This window comes from Helianthus annuus, chromosome 6 (genome assembly GCF_002127325.2).
Source record: "Helianthus annuus cultivar XRQ/B chromosome 6, HanXRQr2.0-SUNRISE, whole genome shotgun sequence".
NCBI classification, from domain to species: Eukaryota; Viridiplantae; Streptophyta; class Magnoliopsida; order Asterales; family Asteraceae; genus Helianthus; species Helianthus annuus.
The window spans coordinates 57,759,524-57,783,041 of NC_035438.2; positions in this window are offsets into that span (position 1 = coordinate 57,759,524).

Here is a 23,518-nt window from a genome sequence, read left to right on the forward strand (position 1 = left end):
TAGTTTATTATTATATTTACTTTAAATAAAATATTTTTAATTTTTTTTCTTTTTTTAAATATATATTTCCTTTACCATTTTTAATAATTTTTTTTTCTTTTTTCAAACATATATTAATTTATCGAATAATTTGATTATTCTTTAATAATTTACGTTATAACTTTTTCTTAAATACGTAGTTGTGCTTAATTTTTCCCTGACATTCTGTTATAAGTTTTGTTAAAGACGAAGTTGTACTCAAAACAAAGTATTTATTTGGTATCATAAAACGTTATGATAATAAACTAAATAGTTGTAATGGTTTGGCTTTCTAAACAACATGTTTTATTTTCAAATCACGTTTGTTTTACATTATCATTTACTCGGGTTGAGAGATGGAGAAGAATTAGAAGATGAAAGATTGACCGTATCTATAATCTATATCTATACGCACATATTATGTTTCTTTTGCAAACCCTAGATCTGATTCTTCGTTCTCCTTCTCTTAAACTCTGCCGCTCCATAGCCCTAACTCTCAATTCGCCATGGAGGATGCCTATCTGACCCGTGTATGTTGACCCGCTATATTTTAACTCATCTACGTTATTTTCCAAAACCCTAGACAGCCTTCCTTTCCATTCTTCTTCATCTCCATTCTGGTTCACGCATATGTTTCGAACGATTCAAGCATCAGGCATGTTTAATCTTTCCTAATATCAAATCATTTTTCAATTCTATTTATTCTTCCTAAATGGTTACTTCTCAATTTGTGTTTTTGTTGTTAATAATCATTTCATCTTTTGAGAAATTAGGGTTTTTGTTCCTTAACTGTTATGTAATTTTCTGATTTATATGTTTTTTACATGACATCAGCTATCTTTTATCTAATTTCGTTTCAATTCTAATGTTGTTAAAGCACAACGAAGAAGACAAAGATCGATAAGTGTACTGGAAAGAAGGGCAAAGCCTCAAGTAAGGATTCCCGTGTTCCGATGCTTTCTTCGTCTTCATGTAAATACCATTTGTTTCATGCTTCCAGATCTGAAGATATCAATTTGTTTGTTATTTAATAATAATTTTGGTGTTTTTTTTTCATATCTAGGGTTTGCTTCTGCCCTTTCGTATTCTCCCCCTACTACTGAATGTTCAAAGGTTCATTTCCATTTTAGTATATTGGATTTTCTTTTTTTTCTAATTTTTTTCAATTTTGTGACAATAATATTATGGATTTTGGTTTGATACTTTGTGGTTGTGTTATGGGTGGTCAGCTTGATTTACACATTCCATTTGGTGTCGTGTATCAGGTAAAAGATGCCCTTGATACTTGGTAGAGATAGCAAGTAACATATTTGTTTTGTGTTGTCTTTTATATTGAAATAATATTAATAATTATGCTTTTCTAATGAAGATAGTGGTTTATACATAAAGCTGACTTAGAACATTTCAAATTGTCCATTCAGTAGTGTGGTCAAAACATAAGAAGACTTGAATCCAGCTTATATGCTAAGTGTGATGTATGTTAGCTTTTTGTTTATTACAAGCATACAGTTAACTAAGTAGGGTAACTGTTCATTATTCTAATGCTAGATATAGGCATGGCAATAAAAACCGTTTGGGTTTTTAGGGTTATTTTGGGTCATTTAAAAAATGAGGATGGGTCAGGATGGATATTACGCTGGGTAAATGATGAATCTATGAAAATAATGGGTGCTATTTGATCTGATATTTTGATAGCATGAAAGCTTCATAGATGTTTACTTCAGTTTTTGCTTGATCTTTTGTTGCGTTAGTTTCCTCTTTAGTTCAGTTTGTTTTTTAGCAGTCGTTTGATCAGGTTGGGTCATAAATCGGTTTCAAGAACAAGAGTAATAGTGGGCATGATCATGCTGGAATCAGTTTGAGCCAAATCAAACTGATAGAAAGGCGTTTTTTTATTTTTTTATTTTTTTGATTTCTTTTTTAATTTTTTTTAATTTTTTAATTTTTTTAATTTTTTTTATTTATTTATGTTTTTAGCCTATCATGCCCAAATCCACAGTGACTAAAATGAACATGTTTTTAGAAGAAGCTTTCCATTCCTCATGTGAAGGAACGATGGTAAAATCTCTTGATGTTGAAGCTGGTTATCTCCCATCAAAGCGTTCGGATTCTTCGTTAAAGGTTTGTTTGTTTCATGAGTCAGTGTTAAATTATTTTAAACTAGGTTAATGCCCACGCGATACGCGGCTTCATCCAAAACCATATTATTTACTTTGAAATATAATATTTTGTACAAACGCATAAAAACCTATTAAAATCCATATATAATCTCATATTGTATAACACGTCTGTAAAGTTTAGTAAAACGTAGTCTTGTACTATTGCATAAAAAATTCTGTTAATCAATATATACCGGTCGAGTAAAAAAGAAATTATCAAAATATGAACCAAATGTTATAAAATGTGAATGTATTATATGGATGAAAATAAAGAACATTTGTTGGTGCATTAAGTGTCTGCTGACTACGTCTTATTAAGTCTTGTGTCTAGATAGGTTAAACGGGTGCATAAACGTGATTAAATTAGGGTTTGTATAGGTTTTAGAATGCCAGGCTGTTTGAATCATGTCTGACCGTTTGAATCCTGGCCGATTGAAGCCTAGTCATTTGAACATGATTCAAACGGATGGGTGTGTGTCTATAAATAGTTGGACGCTTCAAACGGACAGATATAAATGTTTGTATGTGTGAGCGAAGGTGCTGCCGGATTTCTGTCAAAATCTCTGTAAAAGCTCACGATCAGTAATAGAAAGAAGAATTGAAAGGAATAAGCTGTTTTTGACTTGGTTTACTTTGATTCCGCCTTTGTAAACTGAGATGAACTACTTCTACTGACATTTAAGGTCATCGGAACGATCCAACAAGTGGTATCAGAGCTCAGGACGAGGAGTTCATACCAAATTCAGCTTGAAATCGCTGGATTATCTTACTTCTACCTTTCTTTTCTGATTTGAATTAGTTGTCACGGTTAAAATGGCTTGAAACGTTCACATATCAAACGAAATTCACTATTAACTAATCCTTGACAATTTGGAACTAAAATTCGACCTAAAACTAATCGAAATCATCATGTCCGTTTGAAATTGTTCGAGAAAAAGTGACGTCATACCGTTTGAAAATGACACAGTCCGCTTGAAAGTGATCCTATCGTTTGAACGAACCGTTTGAAAACACACAGATCGTTTGAAAATAAAGATGGTTTGAAATTGTCGTTTGAATTAGAACCATATCGTTTGAAGCGTAACCGTTTGAGTCCATTCCGTTTGAAAGTGGTCGTTTGAAAAACTGTAGTTTGAAACTATTGTTATTTCAAACGGAACAGTCCATTCCGTTTGAAAGTAACCAGTCCGTTTGAAACCACATCGTTTGAACCATTCCGTTTGAACATGTTCCGTTTGAATCTGATATTTTCCAAAATCAAAATTTTTCTAAGTGTTGTCTGATTTTACAGGTACATTCACGATGGATGATATTTTCTTGAATCCGTTCACTGACATGTATGCATTCATGGGAAGTTCTGGAAACAATGATACGTCTTCGAGCAATACGAATGAGGATTCACCGAAGGGGAGAAAGAAAGAAGCTTGGGAGTCTGAAAGTGCCTTTGGAACATTCAACAAACCTCCGAAGCTGATGGCTATAGAAGATTATAGTAGATGGACAACTAAATTCGAAGACTGGTTGATGGCATCGCATTTGCAAGCTGGAAAAGTATGAAGAACGGATATGCAAATGGAAAGAAAAATGGTGAAGCATTGAGATCAGATGAAGAAATTGAAGGTTTTGTAGCCGAGCAAAAGTGTGTGGCTTTACTGTTTCAGTCGGTGCGGGAAGACATCATTTCGTTGATAGATTACTCCAATGCAAAAGATTTATGGGAAAAACTCAAGAAGAAATGTCTAGGAAGTCTAGAGATTGTAAAAAATAAAACGAAACTTCTTAGAAAAGAGTTCGACATGTTTGGTTGTCTTAAAAATGAATCGGTTTGCAAAATGATTGAAAGGTTTGGTCATCTGAAGCTGGAGCTTGCACGACATAAGATCACGTATTCTGATGAAGAACTTGTTGACAAACTGTTCGATTCATTACCAGATGAAGTGGATTGGAGATATTACGCACTGATGTTGAAGAACACTATTCCTCCTGAAAAATTAACTCCAGATTTGGTGATTGAGAGACTTAAAAGTCATGAGCTAGAACTTAAGAAAACATACAAAGTCAATCAATCATCTTATCAGCAAAACCTGGATTTGTACTACCTAAAAATCTTGATGCCGAAAGCTACTTCTCCAAAAACTGCATTTTCTGTTGAGAATGTTTCTTCAGCAAGCAAAGAAAGTCAAAGCAGTCCAAGCAGTGGAAGCCACAGTGGTTATCACAGTGGATCTACGTCTTCTGCAAACCGTTCTGATGCGAAGTTTTCTTGCAACATCGCGATAGATTTGAAGAACGCACAGAATTTTGATGAGGAGTCGGCTAAGCAACAGATGGTCTTTTTGGCATCTGTGCTAGAGTCTTATGAAGGGTTGGTGGCTGGTAAGATCGGGAATACAAATCTGACGAAAGAAGATTACGATCAGTTAGACCCCGAAGAAATGGAGCTTATCGACATTCGTTGGGCAATGGCAAGTGCTGTTCGACGTGCTCAGCGTTTCATGGAAATTACTGGGAGAAAGACGATCGGTGGTCCGTCTACGAAGTTAGGATTCGACAAAACAAAAGTGACGTGCTTTAAGTGTAAGCAGAAGGGTCACTTCAAGCGAGAATGCAGAAACGCGTACCCTGATGAGTCAGAGAATCCGTTTAGAGACGATTACTACAAAAAGGCAATCTACCATCAGAATAAATCCGAGCCGCCTAGATTGAAGCAGTCTGAAGATAACAGAGACAAATCAAGGGCTCTAGCTGTGATTTATGATGATGAGGGGTACGATTGGAGTAAGGAAGTATTACCGGAAGAAGATGCGGTTGGTTACGCATTCATGGCGAATGATGATGAACCGATTCCATGGAAAGAAGATCGTACTGACGAGCAGAAGTACTGTTATCGAAAAATGATTGCTGAAAACAGAATCTTGAAGATCTCTCGCATTTATCGGGAAGCAAAAAGAGCGAATAGATGGGATCCAGACAGGGAATGCTATCTTGATCGGTATGGAAACATTGCGATTGATGACAGCACACTCGATATGGAAGCCATCATCAAGGAGATAAAAGAAGATGACGAGTACTGGCAGCACATGACAACTCGGAGTTCCAAGGTTCTTTACGTGTGTGTTACCTCTATTAACGTTCTGTCAGATGTTGCAATTATGTGTTTATGTGTTCGTTATGTGAAACTCTAATAAAGGTGTTTGCTATGTTTGACTGTTATGAATGAATAAATACGATTATTAACCACACCCTATGTCGGGTCGCACACCCCAATCACTCCCGCACACTTTTGGTGCGCATACATTTGGGCCTAAGGCCACACCCCTCTTATTATTATCATTCCAGCCCATGTATATTAAACCCAAACCGCCACTTTTGCACCTGGTAATGGCTGCTTTGTTCATGTATTGCGGCAGCCCAAATCATATGGGCTCAGGCCCAGTTCGGCCAAGATATAACCATCCTAAACCTTAATTATTTAGAACATATATCATATTACGTATCATATTATTACTTAATAATAAACTCAAAACAAGAAACCCACCCCTCTCAATATATTGCGATGGCAGACCCCCTCCCCTTTAGCGACACTTACAAAATAATGGGTTAAGCATCATCAGTTGGGATATGATACGCAAGTTTCATGATGAAACTCTAATTCTTTCTATGTGAGACGGCAATCCTTGTTCACTGTGAAGCCCTCCTCTTCCAATTATTGTGGCATCTCCAACACCTTACGGTTAGTGTGACATCTCCACTTGAAAGATATTCTTTTAATTTGTGTTGGATTGGAATCAATGGTCGCCAATTGACTCGTTATTTTGTAAACCTTAAACCCAATTTTATGAGGTTAGGAATATGTGTTAGTTAATCGATGATCATGTTCTATAGGCATGCTATGTTTTTATTTCATGATTTTGTTTTATATGAATGACCTGATCCCTCGGCTATGTGTAATTGATTTACATGTGATCTTAAACATTGGGTGTTATTAAATAATAATTATGCATGGATCAAATAGGGATAGCGGGTCATATTAATGGATATTCTCATAATAAGGAACTTGATATGATGATGACTTAAACAATTGAACGTGTTGTTAACAATCTGTTAGTCATTGTAGTTAGTGGGATCATAGGGTAGTTATAATTATTAAATGATGGATGAGTTGGAATGACCATGAGATTTAATTGGGTAATTCATTTGAGCATCACCATAATGTTTGACGGCTTGAATGGCAATGAATCTGGAAGGATTCATTGTGTAACTGATTCCATAAATTTTAGCAGGCCATAACTGGTTGTACACTTCAACGTGGATCGAACGAGTTAATAGGACCATCGGGGCATCGCCTGATCATGAACTATGATGTGGGGATGGGATATTGGCGTTGGGTCGGACCTCACATTGGACGCACTTAGCACATGAAAACACACAGCCTATTGGGCTTGGGTACATATGGGTAGGTTAGCATGTCGGGCCGGGCAGCATGTAGATCACGCCCTTGAAGTGTGGATCGCACATTTTAACGGGCCGGATCTGTCATTAGGACGTGCACTAGTTACTGGGCCCTAACCCTGAAGACAAACGTTCTGTCATGAGCCGGTCGTACAGTTAATTGGGCCGGTTAACAATTGCGACACACACACACATACATGTTTTATGTTTTATGTTGGGCCTCAAATTATGTGGATTGCACACTATATGAAAGATAAGTATTAGATGGATACATGAAAACGAGCTGATATGAGGCCCAGACACCTTCCATGTACTAGTACAATACATATTATGGATTGTTGAATTTCATGAATAACTGTTACAACTTGTATGCTTGTGTAATACGTGTTTACAAAACTGACTGTTTTGGTAACCGCGGTAGGGTATGGTTGACCAACTTGGATCGGGTAAAGTAACTTAACAATCCGAGCAATCTAAGGTGAGTTCACTGCTCTTTTTCCAAGCATGCATCCCGGGAGGGATATCGGGTAACGTTCCAGGGAGGAATGCTAGTTATTGGGATGTTTGTTATTATTACTCAGTTTCTATCACATAAGACCCCTTACATCTACCGACAGTTGCCGAGGAGGCAACGAGGGTATTAGTTGATAGCGCTATTAGGTTTGGCACCCTCACACCGTACCTGGGAGGACGGGCGTGAACTAATTTCCTTAAAGCATGACCAATGTTTTGATAGAGACATTGGGGTTGGGCAAACACATCTTGTAGCCATTTCGGTATTCGAGTTAGTAACAACATCAAATCATCGAATCTGTGAAACGTCTTAATCTGGTAACTGGTATCTAAACACGTTAACAAACTTTGAACTCACCAGCGTTGTCTGACACACTTGTTTGCATGCTTGTAGGTCGTTAGCTGTTTGCATTGGAACTTGCTGTCTGGAGTAGCTGGAGAGGTCATGGGTCGACTGGGGGAATTATTGCTATTGATTCTTGATACTATATATTGGTTTTTAAACTATTTAACTTCGTTTAATTTTGCTTCCGCTGAATACTTTGGTTTTCTTTTGAACTTGGATGGTGTTTTGTTAACAATCAAGAACTTTATTTTAGAATCATGTATGGGTTCTATGTAATTAGTGGCTCGTTGCTGGTACGTCACACGCCTATCAGGGACACTCCCTAAGTGGTATTTTGGGGGTGTGACAGTTTGGTATCAGAGCCACTGGTTATAGTGAACTTGGTTTTAAAACGTTTTTATAAAACCAGACTATAACCGAACAGCTTCGAAAATCGACCATGACACTCAGCTCCAGATTGCAAGGTTCGTCTTTCTCACTTGTTGCATACATTATATGACTAGTACACCTTTGTTTATGATGTAGCATACGGACCACACACTCGTCGCTATAACATGATTACATGAACTACTTGCTTACATTATGATGCATTGATAGTTTGTCATAGTCTTTGGATTTCTATGATCTTATTATTTTGATAACCTCACTTTTGTTTGGCATTCGAGTTTGAGGAACCATTTGACATGAGTTAAGAGGAACTGAGATGAGTATGCAAATCGCAATATTATTATGGGTGCACACATAATAATAATGTGGGGTGCATGCGAGTCCCAATGAGGCTTAACAAGTGAAAAAGGGGTTCCGTTCTGATTATTTGATTGACGTGAAACACAACAGTCTATAAGAGTCATAGTAGTGATTGTCTCTTACTTGAATGTGATCTTTTCATTTCCCTCTGAAACCCTTCGAATCTCGATGCTATCGAGTATTACCTGAACACACATCTGAACGCCTAGCGAACCGTGTAGAATGTTAGGTGCTTGTACGAACGTCCCTGAGTTAGATGTTGCAGCGTCAACGATTGGTTTATACCTCTCTCACTCCTCTTTGTTTGCGGGAACTCAATGTACTGATGACTTAGACCCCGAAGTGCGATCACTTCTGCAACACCCTGGAAACATACCGTGTATTACTCAGTCAACTTGCACGGACGATGGACAAGAGGATAAACGTAGTACTTTACCGACCTCAGTAATTGGACGACCCTGATTACCGGCAACGAACGCCAGCGAATTGACTTCAATCGAATCCTTAACCCCAGCCAGCGACTCATGGAAGTCAACTCCTACGAATTAATCGGTGACAATTGACTAAGGTGCGGAAATGTGAAACGGTTAGCACAATGAGTAGCGCCTTAGGACGTGGCACGGAAATGTTACAAGATGGACTTTGTCGGTGGTAGATCGAAGGACCCCGTTTCAGGCAGTGACGTTAGAGGTAGCAGTCACGGCAACATCAAGATACTCGTAATTGGAACCAACAGTATGGAACTGGAGGTGCTAACAACATGGACTGGCCGTGGTTAGATCAAGAAGACAACAACCAAGGACATGAAAACAGTACTGAAAATTCTCGTAACGAAAACAACAACACTCAAAGTGGTGTTCGTGGAAGAGCATTTAGGATTGGCGTAGGCGACGCCATGCATAAAAGCAACGTGGTAGCCTGAATGGGTAGCTAATCGCTTCGTCTCTATTCTGCTTAACCCTGAAGCTTTTGGAAACCAACCCTGTTATGGGACAGACTGATGGCAAGTCAATGGAAACCTCCTATGTTCGTGGGGTTGCAAACTCGACCTTGTGGGACAAGTGTTCGACATCTATCCTCGATAGCTTGATGCAGTAGTTAGTATGGATTGGTTATTCATACGTCGTGCAGATATACCCTGTGAGAAGAAAGCTTTGCGTATCCCTCTCCCTAGTGGAGAATCGTCATCTGTTCCACAGTATCAGAGTTGTGTAAAGGTTAGCATCAATTTTGCAATGAAAGCCCAGAAGTGTCTACGGAGGGATTACCCCGCCATTGTTAGCAACCGTTACTGATGTTAAGGCTAAGGAAGAGAGGATCAAGGGTCCACCAGTTGTTTGTGATTTCTTCCGATGAGCTACTTAAAGAACTTCCAGGATTACTTCCACAACTGTTAGGCAAGATCTCAGTTTGATCTCACGTCAGATGCAGCTCCGAATACTCATACTCTTGCCGTCTTGCACCAGAAGGGTTGCAAGAGTTGTCTAATCAACTACAGGAACTGTTGAACAGGAGTTTTGGCGGACCTGGTTTTTTTTTTCACTTTGGGGAGCCCCGGTTATATCCATGAAGATAAGCCTTTTCATATGCGTACTGATTATCGAGAACTTAACAAGGTAGCAGTCAAGAACCGTTTGCCTCGACCATGTATTGACAACCGTCGACTAGTGCGAGGGACAAGCTTCATTCGAGGATTGGCTACGAACGAGCTATCGTCAGAGGGAAGTCCAAGAGGAGGATGTTCCTAAAACGGCATATCAAACATAAAGCGGTCATTGCGACTTTGTATCCCATGGCCTTTGGGGATTAACCAACACACTGACAGCTATATCGATCACATGAATCGACCGTGTTTATTGATGACGTTTCAAATCATTCCAGGAGAAAGGAACATCATGGGTGGTATTTGCATCTATTTTAGAGTTCCTGGGGGAGGACTCACTCCGCGCAAAGTCTTGTTAAATGTAACTCCTGGATTCGAGGGGGTACATTCTTAGTCATGTAATCAACGAAGTGGGAATACACGTGGATCTCGCTAAAGATCCATTCTATTAGATATTGATTGGCGCCAAAGAATTCATCGGGGATACAATAACTTCTTGGTCTAGTTAGATACTATCACAGATACATCGTGGAATTTTCGAAGATTGCGCAGCTTTAACCTTTTTTTTAGCACAGCAGGGTGCTGTGTACTTGTGAGTGACAGAACAGACAGGCATCTTTTCAGCCTTTGAAACCCAACTCTGCAATGCACTGAGCATCACTTCTATCCGAAAGTATTGATGATCTAGTGGTATACCATGATGGTTCGAATCAGAATCCCAGTTACACACCGATGCAACACGAGAGAGTGATGACTTACGTAATGGAGTTACAAAGAGGAACTGCACGACACATAACCTGCGATGAAAACCGTGGTCTTTAGATTTAAGTTGGAGGCATTACTTGGACGGTACCGAATGTACTACTTAGACCGATCACAAGGGGCCTCCCGTGTACCCTTGTTTCGAAAGAGCTAAACATGTGATTTCATCGCTGGATGGAATTTTTGAATGATGTCGACGATGGAACCTCAACGCGTATGAGCTTGCGGCTCACCATCGACTCTAGCCTATACGATCAGAATTTCCCTGGCCAAATCGAACCATTGAAGGGAGAGAACTTTCAAGATGGGTTCATGTGGGGCATGGATGAGCAACTTTTGGCAACGCGGACGCTATTCGCTACTTCATGGAAAGAATGTGAATCCCACTATGCGGCAACCGTACGGAACTTGTATTGAGCAAAGCACACCAGCGTCGTTATTCTAGCCGTCTGGAGTTTGATAGTAGATATTAGGATCTATAAACCTGGTACTGGTGATCGGGCATGAAGGCCCACCTGGCAACATATGTGAATGATGTTTGACTTGTAGGAAAGTCAAGGTGGAGTATCAAAAACCCTCTAGTTGTGCCAGCAACCAGAAACACTCATATGGAGATGAGAACAGACTGCCATGGACTTTGTCGCTAATCTACTTACGACTTGAAGCGGAAACAATATCATCCAGGCGATCGTTGATTGTCTCACGTTACCAACACACTTTCTTGCAACTAAGGAAACTGACGAGTCCTCACAGCTGTGTATGTTCCTCTGAGAGAGGCGGCTCTTAGGCACGAGGTGCCAACTTCTATTACCTCTGATTTTTGGTCTATACCTGATTTATGACAAGCGATGCACAACACCTATGGCTCACGTCTAGACATGAGCATTGCTTATCACGTAGGACAAACGGGCAGAGTAAACAAACCATTCTGACACTCGAAGACGTGCTGCGGGCATGTGTGTGATTAACTTTGGCAAGAGTTAGAAGGACACTTACCTTTGGTTGAGTTCTACTACAGCCTTTACCATTCTAGTATTCAGACAGCTCTGTTGAGGCATTGCTTGGACAATAATGCCAATTTCCTTGTTGGACTGAGGTGGATGACAACCTAATCAAGGGTCTAGGGCTTGCACTCGAAATTTTTGGGAGGATTATCTAGACTGGAAATAGCGTGACGACAACGCGTGACCGCCAGGAACCTGATAACTTAGGAGACACTGGGAGTTCGTTGTAGGCGAACATATCATAATCGAAAGTCTCACCCAGGAAGGGGTGCGGTACACTATGGAACACGTGGCAAGCTTAGTTTACGATACGTTGGGACATTTGGATTTCTGGATCGAATCGGTGACATGGCTCACAAACCCGAGTTACCCGACGGATTGGGTAACGTTCACGGTGTCATTGTGTCTCAAATCTATAGAAGCGTTTGTCCGAGGAAACATTTGTGATACCTACTACCCTCAGCAGTTCTAATGGTTGTATCAACTTCTGGTACCATTGGCGAATTTCGGGACGAAATTTACTTTCAAGTTGGGGATGATGTGGTACCCGAGGAAAAATCCACAGTCATCCTAATCTAGCACTTTGCCGCCTTGTGTTACTTTTAAGTTACCGTGTCACTTTTGGTTTGCTTATCAAATTTCGGGACGAAATTTCTTTCAAGTTGGGGATGATGTGACAACTCGGAGTTCCAAGGTTCTTTACGTGTGTGTGTTACCTCTATTAACGTTCTGTCAGATGTTGCAATTATGTGTTTATGTGTTCGTGATGTGAAACTCTAATAAAGGTGTTTGCTATGTTTGACTGTTATGAATGAATAAATACGATTATTAACCACACCCTATGTCGGGTCGCACACCCCAATCACTCCCGCACACTTTTGGTGCGCATACATTTGGGCCTAAGGCCACACCCCTCTTATTATTATCATCCCGGCCCATGTATATTAAACCCAAACCGCCACTTTTGCACCTGGTAATGGCTGCTTTGTTCATGTATTGCGGCAGCCCAAATCATATGGGCTCAGGCCCAGTTCGGCCAAGATATAACCATCCTAAACCTTAATTATTTAGAACATATATCATATTACGTATCATATTATTACTTAATAATAAACTCAAAACAAGAAACCCACCCCTCTCAATATATTGCGATGGCAGACCCCCTCCCCTTTAGCGACACTTACAAAATAATGGGTTAAGCATCATCAGTTGATATGGTACGCAAGTTTCATGATGAAACTCTAATTCTTTCTATGTGAGACGGCAATCCTTGTTCACTGTGAAGCCCTCCTCTTCCAATTATTGTGGCATCTCCAACACCTTACGGTTAGTGTGACATCTCCACTTGAAAGATATTCTTTTAATTTGTGTTGGATTGGAATCAATGGTCGCCAATTGACTCGTTATTTTGTAAACCTTAAACCCAATGTTATGAGGGTAGGAATATGTGTTAGTTAATCGATGATCATGTTCTATAGGCATGCTATGTTTTTATTTCATGATTTTTTTTTTATATGAATGACCTGATCCCTCGGCTATGTGTAATTGATTTACATGTGATCTTAAACATTGGGTGTTATTAAATAATAATTATGCATGGATCAAACAGGGATAGTGGGTCATATTAATGGATATTCTCATAATAAGGAACTTGATATGATGATGACTTAAACAATTGAACGTGTTGTTAACAATCTGTTAGTCATTGTAGTTAGTGGGATCATAGGGTAGTTATAATTATTAAATGATGGATGAGTTGGAATGACCATGAGATTTAATTGGTTAATTCATTTGAGCATCACCATAATGTTTGACGGCTTGAATGGCAATGAATCTGGAAGGATTCATTGTGTAACTGATTCCATAAATTTTAGCGAGCCATAACTGGTTGTACACTTCAACGTGGATCGAACGAGTTAATCGGGCCATCGGGGCATCGCCTGATCATGAACTATGATGTGGGGATGGGATATTGGCATTGGGCCGGACCTCACATTGGACGCACTTAGCACATGAAAACACACAGCCTATTGGGCCTGGGTACATATGGGTAGGTTAGCATGTCGGGCCGGGCAGCATGTAGATCACGCCCTTGAAGTGTGGATCGCACATTTTAACGGGCCGGATCTGTCATTAGGACGTGCACTAGTTACTGGGCCCTAACCCTGAAGACAAACGTTCTGTCATGAGCCGGTCGTACAGTTAATTGGGCCGGTTAACAATTGCGACACACACACACATACATGTTTTATGTTTTATGTTGGGCCTCAAATTATGTGGATTGCACACTATATGAAAGATAAGTATTAGATGGATACATGAAAACAAGCTGATATGAGGCCCAGACACCTTCCATGTACTAGTACAATACATATTATGGATTGTTGAATTTCATGAATAACTGTTACAACTTGTATGCTTGTGTAATACGTGTTTACAAAACTGACTGTTTTTGGTAACCGCGGTAGGGTATGGTTGACCAACTTGGATCGGGTAAAGTAACTTAACAATCCGAGCAATCTAAGGTGAGTTCACTGCTCTTTTTCCAAGCATGCATCCCGGGAGGGATATCGGGTAACGTTCCAGGGAGGAATGCTAGTTATTGGGATGTTTGTTATTATTACTCAGTTTCTATCACATAAGACCCCTTACATCTACCGACAGTTGCCGAGGAGGCAACGAGGGTATTAGTTGATAGCGCTATTAGGTTTGGCACCCTCACACCGTACCTGGGAGACGGGCGTGAACTAATTTCCTTAAAGCATGACCAATGTTTTGATAGAGACATTGGGGTTGGGCAAACACATCTTGTAGCCATTTTGGTATTCGAGTTAGTAACAACATCAAATCATCGAATCTGTGAAACGTCTTAATCTGGTAACTGGTATCTAAACACGTTAACAAACTTTGAACTCACCAGCGTTGTCTGACACACTTGTTTGCATGCTTGTAGGTCGTTAGCTGTTTGCATTGGAACTTGCTGTCTGGAGTAGCTGGAGAGGTCATGGGTCGACTGGGGGAATTATTGCTATTGATTCTTGATACTATATATTGGTTTTTAAACTATTTAACTTCTTTTAATTTTGCTTCCGCTGAATACTTTGGTTTTCTTTTGAACTTGGATGGTGTTTTGTTAACAATCAAGAACTTTATTTTAGAATCATGTATGGGTTCTATGTAATTAGTGGCTCGTTGCTGGTACGTCACACGCCTATCAGGGACACTCCCTAAGTGGTATTTTGGGGGTGTGACACAAGTGGTGGGGAACGCCAACAGAAAAGATGATTGAAGAAGAGAAAGAGAAAGAGAGAAGGGAGAAAGAGAAGAAACAGATGAAAGAAAAAGAAGAGTTTGAGAAAGCAAAGCAAATTGATACTGGCTTGATTGATACTACGGAGGAGTTGACGGCAGAGAAACTGGGAAAGATGGCTGGCCGCGAAAGCACTTGAGGTAGACTCTAATTCTGTGACTGAGTCAAAGGGCCAGGTCAGTCCAAATGCGTCAACAAATGCGTCAGGTAAAAAGATAGACGGAAATGCTGACTGCAAAAATTGCACCAAACAATGCAATTTTTGTAGCACTGTCACGTACTTAAACAATGAGAAAATTAAGAATCTGACAACGAAAGTTAAAAGTGTTGAGGATCAGATTCTCGGTCGTGATAAAACTGTAAAAGCTTCAACTGAAAGAATCAAAGAATTAACGGCTCAAATTGAACATAATAAAACCGAACGTGAGAAAATAAAATGTGAAAAAGAAAAGTTAATTTTTGAAAACCGTCAGATTTCAGAAAAGTTTGAAAAACTTAAAACCATTGTGAAAGATAGTGATGATAGAAATGGCAAAACGTTTAAAGAAAATGAACATCTGAGAGCTGTGGTGAGAATAAAAGAAGAATCAATTAACAAGCAACTGGATGAAATTGCTAAGCTGAAACTTAAAGTTCAAGAAGCTGAAATTGAAAATGAAAGAATTCAGTTGAAGTTAAACAGCTATAGCTCAGCAAGCTTTGTTTTGCAGCATATTTTTCCCAAACCTATAGGGAAAAACAAAGCTGGCGAGGATGTGTTTTCTGATGGAATGGGTATAGGGTTTCACAAAGTTCCACCGCCAATTTTAGACAACTACACGAAAAAGCAGTCTAGTTTGGTGGAAATTGAGGAAGAAAGTGATGTTAAACTTCCTGAGAACATTGATGTCTCATTCACGTCTTCCAATGACGAGGGTGTCCAAAATGATGTGGTTAAAAGTGTGGTAGACAAAGTGCTTAAACCGGATTGTGACACTTCTGAGGAGAATGGGTGTTTCTTAGATCAATACATTCCGAAACAGAAGTCCAAGAATAACTTAGATGAAGAATCAAACCTTGTCATGTACAAGATGATGGGTTCGGATAAGTTGTTTTCGGATTCTGAGTTTCCGATAGAGAATGTTAATTTGAACAAATTGACAAATGTTTTTAAACTGGTCGAAGTGGAGTTGTCAGCAGTGAACAATCTGAGTCGAAAGAAAGACAAGGTTTACAATAAGAAAACTGATTATCCATCACGTTTTTACAATAACAACAGAAACAATTGGTCGGGTGGTTATCAGGGGGGTAAATCGTATCAGAAAAGAAATGTTCCAAACAAGAGGTTTGTCGAGAAGAAAAAGTTTGTGAACAGTTCAAGTTCACTTGCTGATGAAGAAAAAGAATTTTTTTTCAAAATCTAACAAAGAATTTTTTGAGAAGAGAGCTTCACAGGCTCAGTCTGAAGGCACGAGTCGGGTAGCTGATACTCGTACTTGTTTTAGATGTGAACAGGTTGGTCATATTGCACGAAAGTGTACATATGTGATGCCTAAGACTGAAGCTGTGAAAGTTCAGCAGAAAAAGGTTGATGTGAAGGGTAAAGCACCGATGGTTGTTGAGAAGAGAGTTGTGAGAAGAAGATTGCTAAAATTGACAACTTAAAAATGAAAAATGAACCTGTTAAGAAGTTGGTAACTAAAAAAGATACATTTTACAAACGGGTTGCATTAACTCAACAGGTGTGGAAACCTAAAATTGAATCAAAAGTTGAGAAGAAAGTTTCAACTTCTGAGGTGAAAAAGGCTGAAGAGTCAATTACAGTTGATTATGATGCAAATTTTCCACCTCTCAAGGCTGAAAATTTCAAAATTCAAATTGCTAGAGTCAAGGTTACACCTAAGGCTGATGAGGCCTGGGTGGACACCATGTTTGACTAAACAGTTTGAATTGCCGGAGCTTCCTGGATCGCGAAGCATGAATCGGCATCTTTCTTGAAGTTGTTTAATTGATGATTTGTTATGTGCAGGATCTTCCAAAACTTGTATCCAGGTGGATCATGGATAGTGGAGCATCGAGACATATGATAGGGAAGACTGCGTTGCTGTATGATGTGAATAACATTAATGGTGGTTACGTGGGTTTTGCGGGTAACCAAGGAGGAAGGATCATAGGTGAAGGAACGTTATCGAATGGCATTGTAACGTTTGAGAGAGTTAACTACATCGCTGAGCTGGAGAACAACCTGCTGAGTATCTCCTAGATCTGTGATAGAATGTATACTACTCATTTCACCGACAAAGAATGTTTGATTTTGAAACCGGGATTTGTGATACCTGAAGAGTGGATCATCATGAGGGCACCAAGAGTCAGTGATCTGTACGTGTTAGAAATGAGCGTCGCTACTACAACCACGGGTCAGGCTCATTGTTTTATGTCCAGAGCAACGGAGAAAGAATCACGGTTATGGCACCGAAAGATGGGGCATATTCACCTAAGGAAAATGAATCACTTGGTGCATAACGATTTGGTTACAGGAGTGCATGTCAAAGGTTTTCATCTGGAAGGGGAGTGGATAAGTTGTGTCAAAGGCAAACAGAAGAAAAAGTCACACCCTACAAAGCAAGTCAATTCAGTTTCAAGACCTTTAGAAAGACTTCACATGGATTTGTTCGGTCCAGTGAATGTTAAGAGTATAACAGGAGATTACTACTGTTTGGTCGTGACTGATGATTATTCCAGATTTTCGTGGGTTTCATTCTTGAAATCAAAAGACGAAACGTTTTACAGCTTGATGGCGTTGTTTAAAAGAATTGAGAATCTGTACCAGAGACCGATTTGTAGAATTCGAAGTGATAATGGTACTGAGTTCAAAAACAGAAAGATGGAAGAATTTTGTGACGAACGAGGTATACTGCATGAGTTTAGTGCTCCGTACACTCCACAGCAGAATGGAGTTGCAGAACGCAAAAACCAGACGCTAATCGAGACAGCCAGAACGATGCTTGCAGATTCTAAGTTACCAATTAATTTCTGGGCTGAAGCTGTTTCTGCTGCATGTTATACTCTCAATAGAGTTCTTATTGTAAAGAAATTCAACAAGACGTGTTTTGAGCTACTCAATAAATGCAAGCCGAATTTGAAGTATCTAGAACCGTTTGGGTCACCCTGTACGGTGATAGAGCCTAATGGCAAGTTTGGTTCAAAGAGCATTGAGGGAATCTTTGTTGGTTATTCAAGTCCTATGCGACGTGTCTTCGTTCCAAGCGAGAAGCGGATTATTGATGCAGCAAATGTTGAATGTCAAGGTTACACTATGCCGCCACAGAATCCTGGTGATTCATGGCGTTATCATTATGACAAACTTTGGGATTCGTTTGACATGAGAGAAGAATCAGAGGAAGAAGAAGATTTCTTTGATGAGCTGGATATTTTGCGAGAGTATGAGTCGCAGCTCAGGTTCCCAGCGGAATATTCTAGAAGACCTCAGGAAACTTCAAATGACGATGAAGCAGGTCCTAGTAATGCTGGTGAACATGATGATGAAGTTGCTCCTGGTAATCAGTCGGAGGTGAATGATGATCAAGAAGCTGATAACATGCCAGTATTTGACCATGGTGATTTAGATCTTGAGGGGGAGCAGATCTAGTTATCAAGTTAAACAAACCAAGTTAGTGAACAAGATGCAGAGCAGAATGTTACTAATCTGGAGGGAAATGTAGATGTTCCAAGCGAAGTGATGCCGCGAACTCTTTCTTATCATCCAGAGGAGTTGATCATAGGGGAATTACAATCGGGCGTTCGCACGAGACGTCAAATTGACCAGGGCCTTACATGTTTTTATTCTACAGTAGCACCTTTACAAACTGAATTTTCATTAAGTTGTTTTATCTCGCAGATCGAACCGAGAACTTACAAAGAGGCGCTTACTGAAGACTCTTGGGTCATAGCAATGCAAGAAGAGTTAAGTCAGTTTGAAAAGTTGGGGGTGTGGAAGTTAGTGGATTTGCCGGAGGGTCAAAGGAAAATCAATACAAAATGGGTTTTCAAATGTAAGAGGGACGACAGAGGAGTGGTTGTAAGGAACAAAGCTCGACTCGTTGTTCAGGGCTTTAGTCAACAGGAGGGGATTGATTTTACTGAAGTCTATGCTCCTGTAGCTCGACTAGAGGCTATTAGAATTTTCCTAGCATTTGCGTCTTGGAAGAATTTCAAAGTATATCAGTTGGATGTAAAGTCAGCGTTTCTTTATGGGAAGGTCAAAGAGGAGGTTTATGTTGGTCAGCCGCCGGGCTTTACTGACCCAATCCACAAAAACAAACTTTATCTGCTGGACAAAGCATTGTATGGTCTACATCAGGCGCCGAGAGCCTGGTACGAGACTTTGTCTCAACACCTACTCGCTAACCAGTTCATACGTGGAAAAGTGGATGCCACTCTCTTCACTAAATTCGTTGATGGTCATCTTCTGATAGTACAAATTTATGTGGACGATATAATTTTTGGGTCAACAAATGAGAAATTGTGTAAAGATTTCGAACAGGTGATGAAGCAGAAATTCGAAATGTCATCAATGGGGGAGATGAAATTCTTTCTGGGTCTACAAGTTGAACAACTTCCTGAGGGAATTTTCATTCATCAAACGAAGTACGTGCATGATATTTTAGAGAAATTTGGAATGTCAAATTCTACTCCAGCTGCTACCCCACTTGCGACTAATCATGGGATTCACCCAGATCTAACCGGAGACAGGGCTGATGAAACGTTTTACCGTTCCATGATAGGTTCTTTGATGTATCTGACTGCTTCACGTCCTGATATTATGTACCCAACGTGCCTCGCAGCAAGATTTCAGTCTAACCCAAGAGCATCGCACATGATTATTGTCAAGAGGATATTACGTTACCTGAAAGGTACTCCGTCATTGGGGTTATGGTATCCTAGAAAAGGCGATTTTATGCTCGAAGGGTATTCCGATTCGGATTTCGGATGCTGTAAAGTCAATGCGAAATCAACAACTGCAGGATGCCAGTTCTTTGGTCCTAGATTGGTTACTTGGCAGTGTAAGAAACAAACGTCTGTGGCGCTATCTACATGTGAAGCGGAGTATGTTTCTGCTAGCAGTTGCTGCTCTCAGATCCTGTGGATACAGCAACAGATGCGCGACTACGGTTTGCAGTTTCTTAACACACCTCTGTTTGTTGATAATGAGGCCGCAATTAACATTACTAAAAATCCAGTACATCACGCTAAAACTAAACATATAGAAATTCGTCATCACTTTATTCGCGATTGCTTCGAGAAAAAGTTGATACGAATTGAGAAAATCCACACTGACGAACAAAAAGCTGATTTGCATACCAAAGCTTTTGATAAAAATCGGTTTCAATATTTGTTAAAACTTAATGGTATGAAATTGCATTCAGTGTCGGATGGGGTTGTGAGCGTTGATGAGAGTACTGTTGCGGATGAAGACGAGAAAAAATCTGCAATGGTTTGTCGTTTTTTTACGTGTTTTGGTATTTAGGGGGAGATAGTTAGTTGTACATAGTTATACTTTCAGAAAATACAAAAACAGTAAAAAATGAAAAATACAAAAACATGATAAAATATGAAAAAGAGCTTGTGTATATAGGGAAAATGATAGTACATCAGCTAGACAATTACAGTATGCTAAATATTTGGAAAGTCAAAATGAGTTAAACAGTCTCACTAATGATGTATCGATAGGTTTTCGTACATTTAGTAAATTTATTCGGGATATAAACCTAACATTTCAAACTGGTGAAATTCGTGGGGAACACTACTTGGATATATAGGTAACCCCTGAAATCTCGTTTGAAAGGTCTCATATTCTGATATACTAGGTGTTTATATTCTATGATGTCTGGGGTATTATTCCGGGACTTCTGCTGAACGGTAGTTCTGACCTAGTCCTTGGCTAATACTTTATCCAAAATGCTTGAAATATAGCATAAAGCCCTCAGCTGATTAGACAATAAAATTGATAATCATCTGTTGTAGCTGAAAAGATCCTCTAAAGGGGACATACTGCAAAGTCGAAACTGATATCTCTCTGCTGAACGGAAGTTCTGACCTGAGATCCCTCAGTTCTCGCATTTAACCCCTAATTTATGCACAGATATCATTGTAGTATTCTTGCCTGTAAGACTGAATATTGGGATTCTGGATACGGGAGTATGTTCAAGAGGAGGGACACATGAATTGATCTAAGTTCGAAGACACTTAAACGATATCCTGAATAGATTGAAGTTTGTGTGAGAATTTAAGATGGATCAGTATATCGACAATCGAGGTGAATTGTTTAAGTCTGAGTATGTAATGCAGCTTAACGGTACTAGTAATTTGTCTGAAAAGCTGATATGATTCCCTGACACGCTCGCCAAAAATAAATTTGTAAATAGTTTACTTTCTGCAATTTAAGTTTTCTGTTATTTCAATTCTTAGTTTAGATCTCGTTAAAAATCCAAAAAGATTTTGTTTCTGCTTTATTTTAGACAAACCAGAGTGGAAAGTTGATTGTCAGATTCTAGAAAGATGAAGCAGATGCAGGAAATTCTGAGCTGAAGAATGAGGAGAGCTTACATTGTTGGAAGTTGAATTGTTTCAAAGACAAAAACAAGTTCATTAAATTGATACTTGTTATTTTCAGAAAATTTGAAAAAAAATGTGTTTTACTAAAATCAGTTTGATTCGTCAAAAGATCAACCAGGGTCATTAAATTGAACTTTGTAGATAAATCAAGTAATCAGGGTCATTAACTTGAACTTGAATACTTGAGTGAATTTCTAGAACTGATTGAATTTGTGTTTATTGTTTGAAAAGATAAAGTCTAATGTTATTGGTTGAGTAACAGGTTTGGAGACTTCATCATTCCCACGGAAGCTAATTGTCAAAGCTTGAACCAGAACAAAACCTCAAGATCCCAGCATACTGAGAGGGGGAGTCTGTGAAAGGGGGAGTCTGGATCAACATCCAAAGGGAAGACTGAAGATGGAGCTAGAAAAAGATTTTGAACCTGTGAAGATTGAGTTGTTACAATGAGGAGGCAAAGTTGTAAAGAGACCAAGACTAAAGACTCAGGAGCTGAAGACTATGTCAACATCCAAGGGGGAGTCTGTTGGTGCATTAAGTGTCTGCTGACTACGTCTTATTAAGTCTTGTGTCTAGATAGGTTAAACGGGTGCATAAACGTGATTAAATTAGGGTTTGTATAGGTTTTAGAATGCCAGGCTGTTTGAATCATGTCTGACCGTTTGAATCCTGACCGTTTGAAGCCTAGTCGTTTGAACATGATTCAAATGGATGGGTGTGTGTTTATAAATAGCTGGACGCTTCAAACGGACAGATATAGATGTTTGTATGTGTGAGTGAAGGTGCTGCCGGATTTCTGTCAAAATCTCTGTAAAAGTTCACGATCAGTAATAGAAAGAAGAATTGAAAGGAATAAGCTGTTTTTGACTTGGTTTACTTTGATTCCGCCTTTGTAAACTGAGATGAACTACTTCTACTGACGTTTAAGGTCATCGGAACGGTCCAACAACATTAGATAAAAAAAAAGAATATCATCCAAACACTTGCTAGTTGCTTGAACATCTTGACAATTTGACAATTTGAGATCATTCGGCTTCTTCTTTGTACCTAATATGAACAAAATAAACCTCACACATAATGAATCAAGTGATATAAAAGAATTGAATTTATAATTCTAAAAAATCTATGAAATGAAAGGTAAATGAATAAAAAAAATCAAATGTTGCAAGAACTTACATATCATTTTCCCAAAAATGGCAGCTAAAACCTACATGTCAATTAAGATGGCTACACAACTAAATTCATCCTGAAAGTTAAAAGAAATAATAAAACGAAAAACTTTGTTATTCAAGAGCAAGTAATCAATTCAAAAGAACAATAAATCAAACCTTAAAGTTACAGCGTAATATAACCAACGCGACCGAGCCCGACCCAGGTGACCACTTGTACACATCAACCGTCAACTTGAATGATCCAATCATATACCCGAGCCGACCCAAATGACCAGTTGTCCTCATCAACCATCAACCCGAAAGATCCAGCATGATATATAACCAACCCGGCCAGGATAACCAGTTGTATCCATTAAGCATCAAACAGTCAATCTTGGCCCATTTAGTACAAACAAAGATCCATGGTGAAGTTGCAAAACATTTATATTGTCAGACTGTCAGGCTCAGATTGTGCAAAAAGATGACAACACCATGGTTGCAAGAGAGGTTGCATGAACAACTGCCATCCTACAACCTTGCCATACCATAATGCTATCTTCATTCAATTTTTACTCAGATCTACAAAATCATCATAGCCTTATGTTGAAAGGACAAGACCAATGCACTTTGAATTCATTTTTATTCACCTTCATAGTCAACACTAAATGATTTGCTCAAGTATTTCAAATGATTTTAAAATGTCAAACCTCACTTATTCGGGCAGACGTTTGCTTCGTCATAGTTTTAGTCTCAGGTGAGAAGCAACTCATCAACATCATTGAATAAATATCCCTTAGGTGACATCGATATAATTATCATCAACCAAACATCAATTACACCCAACACTACCTAGAACAGC